This window comes from Hevea brasiliensis, chromosome 10, assembly GCF_030052815.1.
Source record: "Hevea brasiliensis isolate MT/VB/25A 57/8 chromosome 10, ASM3005281v1, whole genome shotgun sequence".
NCBI lineage: Eukaryota > Viridiplantae > Streptophyta > Magnoliopsida > Malpighiales > Euphorbiaceae > Hevea > Hevea brasiliensis.
The window spans coordinates 3029966-3045523 of NC_079502.1; the positions used below are offsets into that span (position 1 = coordinate 3029966).

The 15558-nt window shown below is 37.4% G+C and overlaps 1 pseudogene; it reads left to right on the top strand.

Moving 5' to 3' along the window:
* The first annotated feature begins 5394 nt into the window (after positions 1-5394).
* LOC110660134 (BAHD acyltransferase At5g47980-like) lies at positions 5395-6962 on the top strand (annotated as a pseudogene).
* The last annotated feature ends 8596 nt before the right edge of the window (positions 6963-15558 follow it).

Genomic DNA, 15558 nt, shown 5'->3' on the forward strand with positions numbered 1-15558 from the left:
CTAAATATTGGCATAAAGTGGAGTGTGATTCAATTTGTGTCTCCATTTTTTTTTTATAAATTAGATAATTTTATTTATAATAAAGTTCAGAAAAATTTAATCACCGATGTACCAATATAAATAAACCTTTTCAAAATCTAAATTCAATAAGTGTTTTATAATCAAAATTGTTGAATCTATTTAACAAAAATATATTCTTGCTCAATATATTGGGATGCGAGGCTTCATAATGTGTAGCATTAAGTTACAGTAGAAAAGTAGAACAGACTACAATAAAATAAAAGTTCATCGCAAATTCATATAGAGTCATTGAAAGAAATTCATCACAAAGCAAAACTTCATAGAATATTTGCAAATTTTCAGAAAAAGCAACAAAATAAAGATACAATATTCTTCAACAAAAGGGAAATCAATTACACATGTACAATAATTTTCAATAAAAAATACTAGTTAATACTTTTACACATACACCGTCAATTCTTGTGGCAATAGTTCTTCTACAAGCGAAATGAATGGTGGGATAAAAGGAAAAATAAATAAAAACTCATCGTCACCAGATTTTAAGCACAAGTATATATACTGGTGAAAATCTTTGGCCGAGGCTAGATGATCCACCACATTTTAAGCCATAAAATTGCAATTGCTTGACTTGGAAATGGCCAAAAATAAAAAAAGGAATGCGCAAAGTGTAGGTAAATCTGACATAGAAAGGAGGCGAAATGGAGGTCATGATTTGTGGCGTTGCAGCTTTCGGTGAAGATTGATGAAGAAGAGAAATATGGCAGCAGGTTTAGAGAGGAAAGGACCAACAGCAGCAGGTTCACAGAGGGAAGAAATCGACGGCAACATGTTTAGAGAGGAAAGGGATCGACAGTAGCTAGATTACAGAGGAAAGGGAGAGGGATCAACGGCAGGCGGCAGTTGGTTTAGAGGAGAGAGGAACGGGAGAGTACTAGAGGCTAGTTTTCACATTTTATTTATCTCGATCGGATTAGGTCTAACTGAAAAAATCGTTTTAAAATGATTAAGGGGGTGTTTGGTTTGTTGGATGCAGCTGATAGCTGATAGACACCCAAACAGTTAAATTGTGGTGTTTGGCAAATTTAAAAAAATAGAGCTGATAGCTGATGGATAACTGATATGATACCCATCAGTTCCAGTTTGTATCAGCTCTATTTTTAGAGCTGATCTGATTTTATTTTTTATTTTGATCATATTATCCTTTTTTATTTAACTTAAAAATTAATATTATTAATATTTTTTATTTTTTATTTGTAATTTTAATATTTTAATTAATATTTTTCAACTTTATTAAATTATTTTTTATTAATAACATAAAATATAAAATATTTATTTATATCCAAAAACTTAAAATTAATTATAAATTTTTCTATTAACAATAATAATTATTTTATTATTTTATCTATATTTTTAAAATTATTTAATTATCTTAAAAAATAATTATTTTCTTATTTCAATAATAAAATAAATGATATAATATAAAAGATTAATAATTATATATTTATTTAAATAATATAATATATTAATTTAATAATTATATATTTAATTTAATAATAAAATAAATAATATAATGTAATAAATTTATAATTTTATATTTATTTAAATAATAAAATAAATTATATGATATATACCCTTATTAGTCATTTTACATATTAACAGCAACAGCTAAATATAATTTTACCAAACACTTAATATAAAACAGCTATCATCAGCCATCAGTTATCAGCTATCAGCTATCAGCTAACAGTAACAGCTATCAGCTAACAGCTATCAGTTGTATTCAACAGTTAATCCAAACAGACCCTAAATCAATTTTTTAAAGTTAAAACTGAATCGAATCTTATTATCTAATAAATTAAATTAAAATTTTAATTTGCTTCAATTGAATCAGTTAGTACGGTTTATATATTCTATGCATGTTAAATTAAAAGTAAACTTTTTTTTTTTAATTTATAAAAAGCTTCAAGGGCCATTTTAAAAAAAAAAAGTTATTTTAATATAAGAAACACAACTTAACTTAACTAAGCCTTTATCTCAAAAATTTGGGGTTAGCTATATGGATTCGCTTTCTCTACTCTAAATGATTTTGGGTTAAATCCTCAGCAAATGTGTAATACTTCTAGGTCATGTTGTACTACTCTCTTCCAAATAAATTTAAGTCTATCCATTTTTTTCTTTCCTCTAATCTAATGTGCTCTACTTGTCTAACTGGAGCCTCCGTATGTCTACGCTTCACATGACCAAACCAACTCAATCTTCCTTTTCTCAACTTATCCTCAATTGACACAACTCTTACCTTTTCTCTAATACTCTCATTACGGACTTTATTTAGTCTAGTATGGTCACTCATCTACCTTAACATTCTCATTTCTGCAACTCTTATCTTAGACGCATAGGACTCCTTCAGTGCTCAACACTCACTACCATATAACATAGCCAGTCGTATGGCTATACAGTAAAATTTTTCTTTCAACTTATTGGGAATCTTGCAATCACATAAAATTCCCGTGGCACGTCTCCACTTCAACCATCCGACTTTAATCCTATGACTAACATCCTCCTCACATCCCCCATTTACTTGAAGGACTGAGCCGAGATATTTAAAGTGATTACTTTGGGACAGTACCACTCTATCCAAACTAACTCCTTCCCTATTACTAGTTTGACCTTCACTGAACTTGCAATGCATGTATTTTATCTTCGTTCTACTTAACTTAAAACCCTTTGACTCTGGAGTACTTCTCCAAAGCTCTAGCTTTCTATTGACTCATTCTTGCGTTCTATCTATCAGAACAATATCATCCGCAAACATTATGCACCAAGAAATACTCTCTTGTATATGTTTTGTCAATTCATCTAAAATTAATGTAAAAAGGTAAGGGCTTATAGCTGATCCTTGGTGTAATTCAATTGAAATTGGAAAATCTCTTGTGTCCCCTCCCACTGTGAGCACAATAGTAGTTGTTTCTTCATACATATCTTTCAACACTTGTATATATCTAATAGATACCCTCTTTTATTCTAACACACTCCATAAGACATCTCTTGGAATACTATCATAAGTCTTCTCTAAATCAATAAAAACCATGTGTAAATCTTTCTTCACGTCTCTATATTTCTCCATCAAGCTTCTAATGAGAAAGATCACTCTTATAATTAAACGACCGAGCATGAAGCCAAATTGATTGAGAGAGATAGAAGTATCATAACGTAGTCGATGCTCCACAACTCTCTCCCACAACTTCATAGTATAGCTCATGAGTTTAATTCCCATATAGTTTAAGCAACTCTGTATGTCTCTCTTATTTTTAAAAATAGGTACTAAAATACTCCTCCTCCATTTATCAAGCATTTTCTTTGGAGGCACATTGAAGATATGCATCATTTTTTTTAAAATTTGAAACTGAATCTAACTTATTTTACTATTTTGAATTAGGTTTGATTCTTCATTTATAATCCAATGAAAACCATATAATAACCATCAAATAATAATTTAATAAAAAATTCATTTATACATATATTTTTCTATAATTTTTAAATATATTATATATTTTAAACGCATATATATATCCACAACCATTAAATCACCAAATAATTCTTAATTATAAGAGTGTTATTATATTAGGTAATATGCATAATCTTTAATTGTATGTATATACTTTATAATTAAAAATTATATAATTTCTTTCATAATTGACTTAAGTACTAATTCAATTATAGGACCAATTAATAAAAAATTTAGCACATATTATATTGTTATGCACTGATTATATAGAGATAAGATATACATAAGAGATTTAATTATAATATGTTACATAATTGATTTAAGTACTATTTCTAATTGAATTATAAGGAGAATTAATGAAATCTAACATATATGATAGCGTATGTACTAATTATATGGAGCAAAGATATAAATAATACATTTAATTATAATATTTTTTATGATTGGTTTAAATGCTAATTGAATTATAAATAGCAATTAATGAAAGATTGAACATATATTATTGTGCTATGTATTAATTATAAGGAGTTAAAGAATACATAACACATTTAATTATAATATATTTAATAATTAATTTAAGTACTAATTGAATTATAAGGAGTAAAATGATGAAAAATCTAGCGCATATTATAGTACCATGTACTAATTATATGGAACTATGGTTTGCATAGCATATATAACTATAATGTATGATTTAATTTATACACTTATAATATGGGATGAGTAGAATTCAGTTCAAATCTAAAAATTGGTTGAACAAAATTAATTTAAACATTGGATTCGATTTAAAATATTTAAGAATTTAAATTTTTTGGTTTGGTTATGAGAAAAAAAATTCAGTTATCATTTTGTTATGAATGATGAAATCTGTAATTGAATCTATCATTCGAGCATAGAACAAAAAAAAAAGATTTAAAAGAATTGAATACTTGAATCGAACTAAACAATTTTATTTTGAGTTGATTTGTTTTAGTTGTTTTTAGTTAGGTTTGGTTTTAATTTTAAATGGAATTCAATTTTTAAATTTTTAATTTGATTCGGTTCAAAATCGAACCGATCATTTGTACACTTCTATGTATTTAGTATTTAATTATTAATATTTTTAATTATGAAAATTTATTATTTTTATTTTCATTATATCCATAAACAATTAAAAATTAATTCGTTATGCAAACTTTGGCAGGCCATGCATAGAACATCTTCATCAAAGAACAAAATATTTCCTTAAGATCTAGAAAAAAAAATATTTCTTTCAAATGTAAACGTAGAAACGTAATCTTACTTTTTTTTTTTTTGGATAATATTGATAATATTTGATCAAAATAAAATTCACTTAATAAAACATAATATGGGTAAATTATTATAAGAAAAACTAAGAATGATAGAACTCAATTTCAAATAAAAAAATTTGTTTTCTTAAATTTTATATAAAATATTATTGGTGTTATCATATCTTGTAATGTTGTTAAAAAACCAATTTTATTATTTTAATAATTAAAATTTGTTAAATTTAATTTTAAATTATATTGTAATACTATTTAATTTTTATATATTTAAAAAAATTACTTTCCTCCATAACAGTTCAAAGGATAATACTCAACAGACGCTAAGTCGGCTATACGGTGTCTATCACATTGATTAGTTCTGTAAACAATCTATTTTCAAATCCAATAAAGCTAGCCACTAGCTAATGTCAAAACTGAAATTATTATAATATGGATTGTTGCCATTAATTAATTTCTCCTGTAAGCGGTTGCTTGAACTCCATCGGTAACGTCAATCTGGCTGCAAAAGATATCTTTCATACATAAAGATTTTCTTATTATTATTATTTTTAATAATAATTTTCTGAATTTCCCATATTGAGAAATGCTTTTATAATCTATCCTTTAATTGTGACATAATCCAGGGAGCTAAATTTAAGTTTGATCTTGCAGGAAGCACCAACTAGAAAGGCTATGGAGATCAATGTGAAGATTGTCAAGAAAGAAATCATAAAACCATCATCTCCAACCCCAAATCACCTTAGAAATTTCAAACTTTCCCTCCTGGATCAGTTCTCGCCTGCAGCTTATGCATCTATGGTTCTGTTCTACTCGATAATTGGTACTGCCAATCAACATTTCGTGGTTTTTGAAAGATCCCAGCAACTAAAGAGATCATTATCTGAAATGCTGACTCGATTTTAGCCATTGGCTGGTAGAATCAATGACAATGCCGTAATCGAATGCAGCGATCAGGGAACTCTTTTTGTTGAAGCAAGAGTTGATTGCCTTCTCTCCAAGCTCCTTGAGAAACCTAATAATCAGGTGATTAGAAAATTCATTCCTGTTGACATTATTGAATGCTCCGAAGAGCACGGGGACCGTGCTTTGTTACTTGTTCAAGCCTCCTTTTTTTCTTGTGGTGGGTTGGCGATTGGTGTGTCTATTTCTCACAAAATAGCTGATGCAAGCACAGTAAGCACTTTCATCAAGGGTTGGGCAGCCGCAGCTTATGGGGCTCATGACGAGGCGGTGCTGCCACTAGTTGAAGTATCATCAATCTTTCCACCGCAGAATTTGCCGTTTAAAATGTTATCTGTCAAGTTCAATGAAGAGAAGTGTGTTACAGAAAGATGTGTCTTTCAAGCCTCAAAAATTGCTGCCCTGCAGACAAAAGCCACCAGCGAAAGTGTTAGACCCCCAACTCGAGTGGAAGCAGTGACTGCACTTATTTGGAAATGTGCAACGAAAGCATCAAGATCAAACTCAAAGCAGTCGAGGCCATCTGTTCTGGCCCAGTCTGTGAATATACGCAAAAGAATGGAGCCTCCTTTGCCTGAAAACACCATGGGAAACCTGATGGGCCACTTCGCTTCAAGGGCAAGGGAGAGTGACATAGATTTGGCAAACTTGGTTGTTCAAATGAGGAAAGGAATGCAAGATTTTGGTGAAAATTATGTGAAGAAACTCCAAGAAGGCAATCCTGTGATCGCTATCACTAAAGCTTTGAAAGAATTTGAGAACTTGCTCCATGGAGGAAATACAGACTTCTATATATTCACCAGCTTGTGTAGGTTTCCATTTTATGGTATCGACTTTGGGTGGGGAAAGCCTACCTGGGTGACTTCTCCTAGGTACCCTTTCAAGAACATTATCGCATTGATAGATAGCAGAGATGGGGATGGAATTGAGGCTTGGGTGACTCTGACAGAAGAAGATATGGCATTTTTTGAACGTGATCAAGAACTGCTTGAATTTGCCTCTTTGAATCCCAGTGTCATGCCCAAGTGTTCTCCCTAAATATCTCATAATAGTTTTTCTTCCTAGAGCTTGTCGCTGGTTAATTTGGTCTTGTGGTTACTGTATTTATGATTCTGTATAGTGCCATTTGTGTGTTAAATATTGTTGTACTTGTTTGTGCCAAATAAATGAGGCTTTCTCCCAAGCATAAATAAATCTCATACCAAATAAATATGATTAGTAAAAGATTATTGGGATTTTTAGGAAAGATGTTATAATTAAATTTGAACTTCATTAGATTGGGTTGAAACATGAGGAGATGTCATATTGTAAGTACTTCAATTGAATGAGGTATTCTTTTAACACTAAATATTATAAAAATTTTAAAAATATCATATTTTTCTTATTCAAATTTGATCTATTGATAATCATGATAAGATATATAAGGCTATATATAGAGAATTCAAGATTTTCAGTTTTTATTGTCTTTACAAGATAAAGGAAGAGAGAAAAATAAAGAGACTTAAACTTGAAATTTACTAAATTAAAAATTAATGCTCATCTTAGAATTATGCTTATACTGTTTAGTCATTTGTATGAGATCCGACTATAATTAGATTTAGAATTGGGTAGAAACTGGTTAAAATTAAATTATTTAAAAGTGATTTTGAATTAATCAGAATTATTTAGTTTAGTTTTAGATAAAATCATTTTTTGAAAAAATAAATTATTAATTTTGATTAAAATTAAATCATACTGAATTTGAAATTCAAAGGATTTTGTTACTCAATTTTGATTCTGTCACGACCCAACCTATGGGCCGGACCGGCACTAGGACCTGGGCCAGTCTAAAGCCCCCGAGGCCCGTAGTAAGCCTTAACTATTCATTTACCCAACTCTAAGGCCCATTTGGGCCCAATTTTAAGAAACCAACCGGACAGAGTCTGGCCATAAAATGGACCTATCAACGGGGAGTTTTTGACTCACCCGACCTGTAAACACAATAAACAATCCATTGGGGAGCTCAGCTCACCCTCCACATACTCATATCATCATAAAGATAAATGGGAGCTCAGCTCCCTCATCCAGTCCATCAAACATGCATATAATAATTTTACAGGTCCACAATAATAATTTAGTTTACAGACCCAAATCAAATAAACATTTCTAACACATGCGGAAATTCTAGGAGTTTATAGAATTACACAAACATAAATAAATGACCTGCGAGGGAGAAAAGCAGGTTAACCTCAAAAATATCCTCCTTTGGCCTGAAAAAATATTGAACAGGAGTGAGCGTTCGACTCAGAGAGTAAAATATCAATTTTAACCATAATCTCTATAACTATCTAGAACTAATGCAACCTGTGGAGTGAAATGCAACAGCAACAATATTTTCACATCATAACAGCAAAAAGGTAATTTGGAGCACTCACGCACCCTGTAACATCAATCATAATATATGGGAGCTGATCCCCTATACAGCTCTCTTAAATCCAACCTGGTGCCAGCGAAGAACTCAGCTCGGACTTCCACTTAATAACCAAATCGGGGTCCCAGCGAAGAACTCAAGCCGTGTTTACCCCGAAGGACCGGGTCCCAGCGAAGATCTCAAGCCGTGTCTACCCGTCCTATCCATATGGTCCACACCACATCACACGCACGCCAACGCACGCAGACTGCTCCAAATTACCACAACAACATCCATGGCACTTTCACAGTTATGAATGCAACATAAATCGTGCCTAGAATTTATCTACATAGATATATGCATATAAGTGATGCATGGGCATGCTTGAACATATAATAATATCGAAATTACAATTAAAATTAATATTTTACTCACAGACTTGACGGTGGTCACTGAGGCGGCTGGGCGGAGGAAGAAGGCTGTCCCGGCTCACCTGACAATTTTATTACAATCATTTAATAAATTTGACTCAATACAAACAAAGAAAAGACCAAATACGTCCTAAGTCGTGCCGAAAATCCGTCAGAGTCTCCCCTATACCTAAGACCTACCCAACCTGAAAAAGGGCTCAAAACACACTTCTATATTTACAATCCATATGTCCACAACTCAATCACATCACACAGCCCCTTCTGGGCCCATCAAATCAATCATCCATCACAATATGTAAAATTTCAATTTAGTCCTTATAATTGACCATTTTTGCAAAAACTGCTCAAATCAGCTCTAAAAATTCTAAAACTTTACCCCGCGGTCCTTAGCAATATTACTAAGCTATTGCAAAAAGAATCATAATTTTCTAAGCTACCACGAATATTTTATGGATTTTTAATCCTATTTAAGCATTAGAAAATTACGTAAAAACAAGGTTCGGGTTTACCTTTGCCGATTCCGACTTCGGGGACGCGCTCGGGACGTCTGACAATGGGGGGGGTAGCCAAAACCTCGGTCTAATTCGGAGACTTTTCCAGGTCTGCAGGTGGCGGAAATTCACGCACTACCAATCAGCCGAATTTCCGCGAATTGAGGATACCTAAACGAAGCCCATAACACGGGGATTAGTACATAAAATTTTCAGAATTTTCTAAGCTCATTTAATGCTCGGAAAAACACTGCGAAGTTCCGTGGGACCCACCGAAAAACGGTGTCGGAAAAATTTGAAATTTATGTCGCCGCGAAGCTCTTGACGAGTGGAGCGCGCTGGTACTCTCGGTTTTCTCGTGGGGTTCACGGTTTTCTAGAAATCTAGCCCAAAGGTCGAAATGGGCTAAAAACTTCCCGAGTAAAAATTGGACAAACCGCTCTATGGATTTCGGTGTTCTTGGTGTCTATGGAAAGCTCTCGCCGAGTAGATGATTTTAGATACAAGACCCGGTCCAATTGGTGGCCGGATCGGCCGGATTTCGATCGGGGAAGTCGAAACATCGCGCGCGCAGGGGAGGTCGTTTCGCTCGCTTTTCCGCCGTTGGGGCGGCACTACGGGCCGGGAGGCTGGGATCGGCGCCGAGGTGGGAAGGAGGGGAGGTGGCCGGCGGGGTGGAGGAGAGAGAAAAGAGAGAGAGAAGGGAGAGAGGTCGACGCGCGCAGGGAAGGGAAGAAGAAAAAGAAAAAGGCCGGTCCGATTCGACCGGTCCGATCCGGTCCGGTTCGATTCAGGATACAAAATTTTGAATTTTTACTCTGCCTCGAGACCGAAAACGAGGTCCAAAAATTCTGAAAAAATTTCAGAAAACTCAGAAAAATACGTAGACTCCAAATATATTTTTAGTTTTGCCACGTGGTCTTTAAATTAATTTTTAAAAATCATCAAAGTTTATATTTTCGAAAAATCGAACCCGATTTTTAAAAATCTGAAAAATCTCAAATAATTTCTAAAATTTAAATAAAATTAAAATACAAAAAATGCTCATAAAATTTAAAATTTTGGGGTGTTACATTCTTCCCTCCTTACAGAAAATTCGTCCTCGAATTTTTTACACAAGGCAGAATAAAGCACATGATTATACATTGAACAAATAAGGGTACTTGCTACGAATGTCCCGTTCTGATTCCCAGGTGCACTCTTCCACCGACTGACTCCTCCACAAAACCTTAACCATAGGGATCTGTTTGGATCTTAGCTGTCTCATTTGGTAGTCCATTTATGGCTACAGGTTGCTCCTCAAATGTCAAGTTCTCCTTTAGTTCTATTACATCCGGCTGCAGTACGTGAGAAGGATCGGGAATGTATTTCCTGAGCATGGAGATGTAAAACACGGGATGAACGTGAGAAAGGTTGGGTGGTAGCTCCAATCGGTAGGCAACTGCTCCAACTCTATCAGTAACCTCAAAAGGTCCAATATACCGAGGTGCCAACTTGCCCTTCTTTCCAAATCTCATGACTCCCTTCATTGGAGAAACCTTCAGGAATACATAGTCGCCCACTGCAAACTCCACATCCCTCCGTCTGGGGTCTGCATAACTCTTACGCCTCGAAAGTTTTCAATCGTTCCCTGATTAAAGGAACTACCTCTGAAGTGTACTGCACTAGGTCTACATCATGCACCTTCGCTTCCCCCATTTTTGTCCAACACAGAGGAGACCTACACTTTCTTCCATATAGTGCCTCATAGGGTGCCATCCCTATGCTGGAATGGTAACTGTTGTTGTAGGCAAACTCCACCAAAGCTAGTTGATCATCCCATTGACCTCCAAAATTCAAAACACTCATGCGAAGCATGTCTTCCAGTGTTTGGATCGTCCTTTCGGACTGTCCGTCTGTCTGAGGGTGGAAAGCCGTACTGAAGTTCAACTGTGTGCCAAGTGCCTCCTGCAACTTTCTCCAAAACCGAGAAGTGAATCAGCCCTCTCACGATATATTATGGAAGCCGGAACTCCATGCAATCTGACTATTTCTCGAATGTAGAGTCGGGCGTACTGTGCTACAGAATATGTAGTCTTCACCAGCAAGAAGTGAGCTGATTTGGTTAAACGGTCTACAATTACCCATATCGAATCATATCCTCGCGTGGTACGAGGCAACCCAGTCACAAAATCCATAGTGATCATTTCCCACTTCCATTCTAGGATAGGGAGCTCTTGCAGCTTCCCTGATGGTCTCTGGTGTTCAAACTTCACCTTCTGACAAGTCAAGCACTTGGACACATAATCTGCTATGTCTCTCTTCATACCATTCCACCAGTAGCTATCTTTCACATCATGGTACATCTTGGTGGAACCTGGGTGGACACTGTACAGTGTGTAGTGTGCCTCTCGCATGATTTCATTCCTGAGGTTGTCCACATCGGGCACACATATCCTAGGACCTTACACTAGGGCGCCATCATTGGCAAATCCAAACTCACCACCTTCACCTTGCTGTACTCTTTCTATGACCTTCATCAATTGTTGGTCTCTGTGCTGGGAAACTCTAACTCTGTCCTGCAAGTCTGGCCTCACTGAAAAATGAGCCAACAATACCCCCTCATCTGAAAGATCTAGGATTAAACCTTGATCCATCAACTCATGTATCTCCTGAATCAATGGTCTCTTCTCTGCTGAAATGTGCGCCAAACTGCCAGAAGACTTCCTGCTCAAAGCATCTGCCACTACATTGGCCTTCCCAGGGTGGTACTGGATAGTGCAATCATAGTCTTTCAGAAGCTCCATCCATCTCCTCTGTCTCAAGTTCAAGTCCCTCTGTTGGAAGATGTACTTCAAACTCTTATGGTCGGTGTATATCTCGCACACTTCACCATACAGGTAGTGTCTCCAGATTTTCAGTGCAAAGACTACAGCCGCCATTTCCAAATCATGGGTGGGGTAGTTCTGCTCATGCCTCTTCAGTTGCCTTGAAGCATAAGCCACTACTTTTCCATTCTGCATCAAAACACACCCTAGGCCAACTCTGGAAGCGTCACAGTACATGGTGTATCCTTCACCACTCATAGGTAGTGTCAACACAGGGGCAGTGGTTAGACACTCCTTAAGCTTCTGGAAGCTCTTCTCACAGTCATCTGTCCAAATGAATGGAACATTCTTCCGAGTTAACTTAGTCAAGGGAGCCGCTATCCTGGAAAAATCTTGCACATAACGCCTATAGTAGTCAGCTAGACCCAGAAAACTTCGCACCTCAGTGACTGTTGTAGGCCTAAGCCAATCAGTTACAGCTTCAATTTTCTTGGGATCCACTTGAATGCCGTCACTAGAAACCACGTGTCCCAAGAATGAGATGCTTTCTAGCCAAAATTCACATTTTGAAAATTTGGCATATAGCTGGTGCTCCCTCAAAGTCTGCAACACCATCCTCAAGTGCCACACGTGTTCTTCCTCGGTCTGAGAGTATACCAGAATGTCATCTATGAATACGATGACAAAACGGTCCAAAAATGGCTTGAACACCCTGTTCATCAAGTCCATGAAGGCTGCTGGTGCATTAGTGAGTCCAAAAGACATCACCAAGAACTCATAATGACCATATCTTGTCCTGAAAGCCGTTTTGGACACGTCCTCATTCCTGATTCTCAACTGATGGTAGCCTGATCATAGGTCTATCTTGGAAAAGAATCTAGCCCCTTGGAGCTGATCAAACAGGTCATCGATCCGAGGAAGTGGATACTTGTTCTTCACAGTCACTTTGTTCAGCTGTCTGTAGTCAATACATAACCTCAATGACCCATCCTTCTTTCTCACGAATAGAACAGGAGCACCCCAGGGTAAAGTGCTCGGACGTATGAAACCTTTGTCCAACAGCTCCTGTAGTTGCTCCTTTAACTCTTTCAACTCTGTTGGGGCCATCCTGTAAGGTGGCATTGATATGGGGTTTGTACCCGAAACAACATCAATGCAAAACTCTATATCCCTTCCTGGTGGAAACCCTGGAAGTTCGTCAGGGAAGACATCCATAAATTCTCTGACAACAGGAACATTTTCCATGCTGACCCTTCTACAGATGTATCTCTCACCATTGCCAAATACCCTTGGCATCCACGCCTCAACATTTTTCTAGCACTAATTGCTGACACCAAGTTATATGGAGCCACGCTCCTGTCACCGTCAAAGCTAAACCCTTCCACACCAGGTATGTGGAAATACACCTTTTTGTTCCTGCAGTCTAAGGTGGCATAATGAGTTGCCAACCAATCCATCCCCAAGATTACATCGAAATCCATTACTGGTAGAGGAACCAAGTCTGCTGGGAGGATCTTTCCATCCACTACTACTGGGCTACCCGGAAAAACCATATCTACTTTTATGTTGTCACTAAGTGGGGTAGCTACCGACAAAGGACATTCTAAGGTTGTAGGGTTTCTACCCAACCTCATGGCAAACACAGGGGAGACAAATGAGTGCGTAGCACCCGGATCTATCAAAACACGAGCCTCATAAGAACAGACCAGAAGAATACCTGCCACAACTGCATTTGAAGCCTGAGCATCCTGGTGGGTCAGGGTGAAAACCCGAGCTTGACCCCTACCCTGAGTGGCAGAACCCTGATACTGACTTCTACCTCCTGATCTGCCTCCAAATCCACGTCCCCCTTGTCCTCGGCCCTGTTGGCCACTGAACTGACTGCCTACCATGTTGGAAGCACCCGGATACAACTGGCGAGGAACATTTGCAACAGAACCCTGTGACCCCATCTGTGGCTCACTGAACACGGGGCATTCCCTAGCAAAGTGACTTGGTTGGCCACACCTGAAGCATACTCCTGAACCCATCATACAAGGTCCTGAATGTCCTCTTCCACACTGTGCACAAGGTGCCAAGGAGGATCCTGATCCAGACCCAGAACTGCTGTACCCCGAACTATGACCACTGCTGGATCCGTACCCTGGTCTGAACCCTCGGGATTTGTGTCTGAAACCACTTCTCTTATTCCTGCTTCTTCCTTTGTAATTAGTCTGGTCCCCACTATCCGAAGTACCCATGTGGGGAACACTTAAAGAACCCTCTGCTTTGTTTTTCTTTGCTCTTCCGCTGTCATCCACCGCATAGCTAATCTCTATCTGTCTGGCTCGATCAACTACCACATCAAAAGACTGATCAGACATCATGGCCAGGTTTGCATACCTCCTGTCAAGCCCCTTTAGGAATCTCTTCACCTTCATAGTTTCTGTAGCTACTGCTGTAGGGGCATATCTACTCAATTCAAGAAATTCTGTAGCATATTCATCTACAGACCTGCCATTCTGTCTTAAGGCCTCAAAGGCCCACTGCTTCTGATCTCTGAAGCTTTCTGGCACAAACCGATTGATGAACAGTTCCACAAACTGAGCCCATGTCAAACCCTCCATCCGAGGTAACACGTAATCATTCATCCATTGTCTAGGCATAGGCCCCATGACATGCTGCATACACTCTATCAGTCTTCTATCACCAATCAGACTGCTCTCGCCGTCATAGAATCCAAAAACCGATATGCATCGTTTGACACATCATAAGTGCCAGGCACCAACTTCTTGAAATTGATGATTTGTTTGTAAGGTTCCCCTCTTGGTGCGGTGGACTGCTGCTGCTGTGGAGGGTGGACCATATACTGCCCCATTATATCGATGGTTCTCTGCAACCCAGTTAGAGTAGCTGCCATTGGGTCCATGGGACCCTGTGCCATAAAAGACTGATCTCAGATCTTGGTGGCACCGCTCTTCTACTTGAGCAGCCTCTAGGCCTCCTACCCCGCCTCCTGGCGGCGCCTCATCTGTGGCCGACACCTCGTCAGCACATCCGTTACAGTGCAGTGGCAGCTCTCCTACTTCTACGCATTTTCCTGAAATTTAGCAGCATTAGCCCACAAAATTCAAAACTGTACGTTACACAGCTCTATGACTCATATTCACACATAATATATATAGCAAAAACTAGAAGCAAAGATGACAATGCAAGACGAATGTGGACCCTATTTTTCCGTATGTGACTCCTAGTAGACTCTTCCCAACACTTTAGATGAACATTCCCTAAGAATCTGGAGCCTAAGCTCTGATACCACATTTGTCACGACCCAACCTATGGGCCGGACCGGCACTAGGACCTGGGCCAACCTAAAGCCCCCGAGGCCCGTAGTAAGCCTTAACTATTCATTTACCCAACTCTAAGGCCCATTTGGGCCCAATTTCAAGAAACCAACCGGACAGAGTCCGGCCATAAAATGGACCTACCAACGGGGAGTTTTTGACTCACCCGACCTGTAAACACAATAAACAATCCATTGGGGAGCTCAGCTCACCCTCCACATACTCATATCATCATAAAGATAAATGGGAGCTCAGCTCCCTCATCCAGTCCATCAAACATGCATATAATAATTTTACAGGTCCACAATAATAATTTAGTTTACAGACCCAAATCAAATAAATATT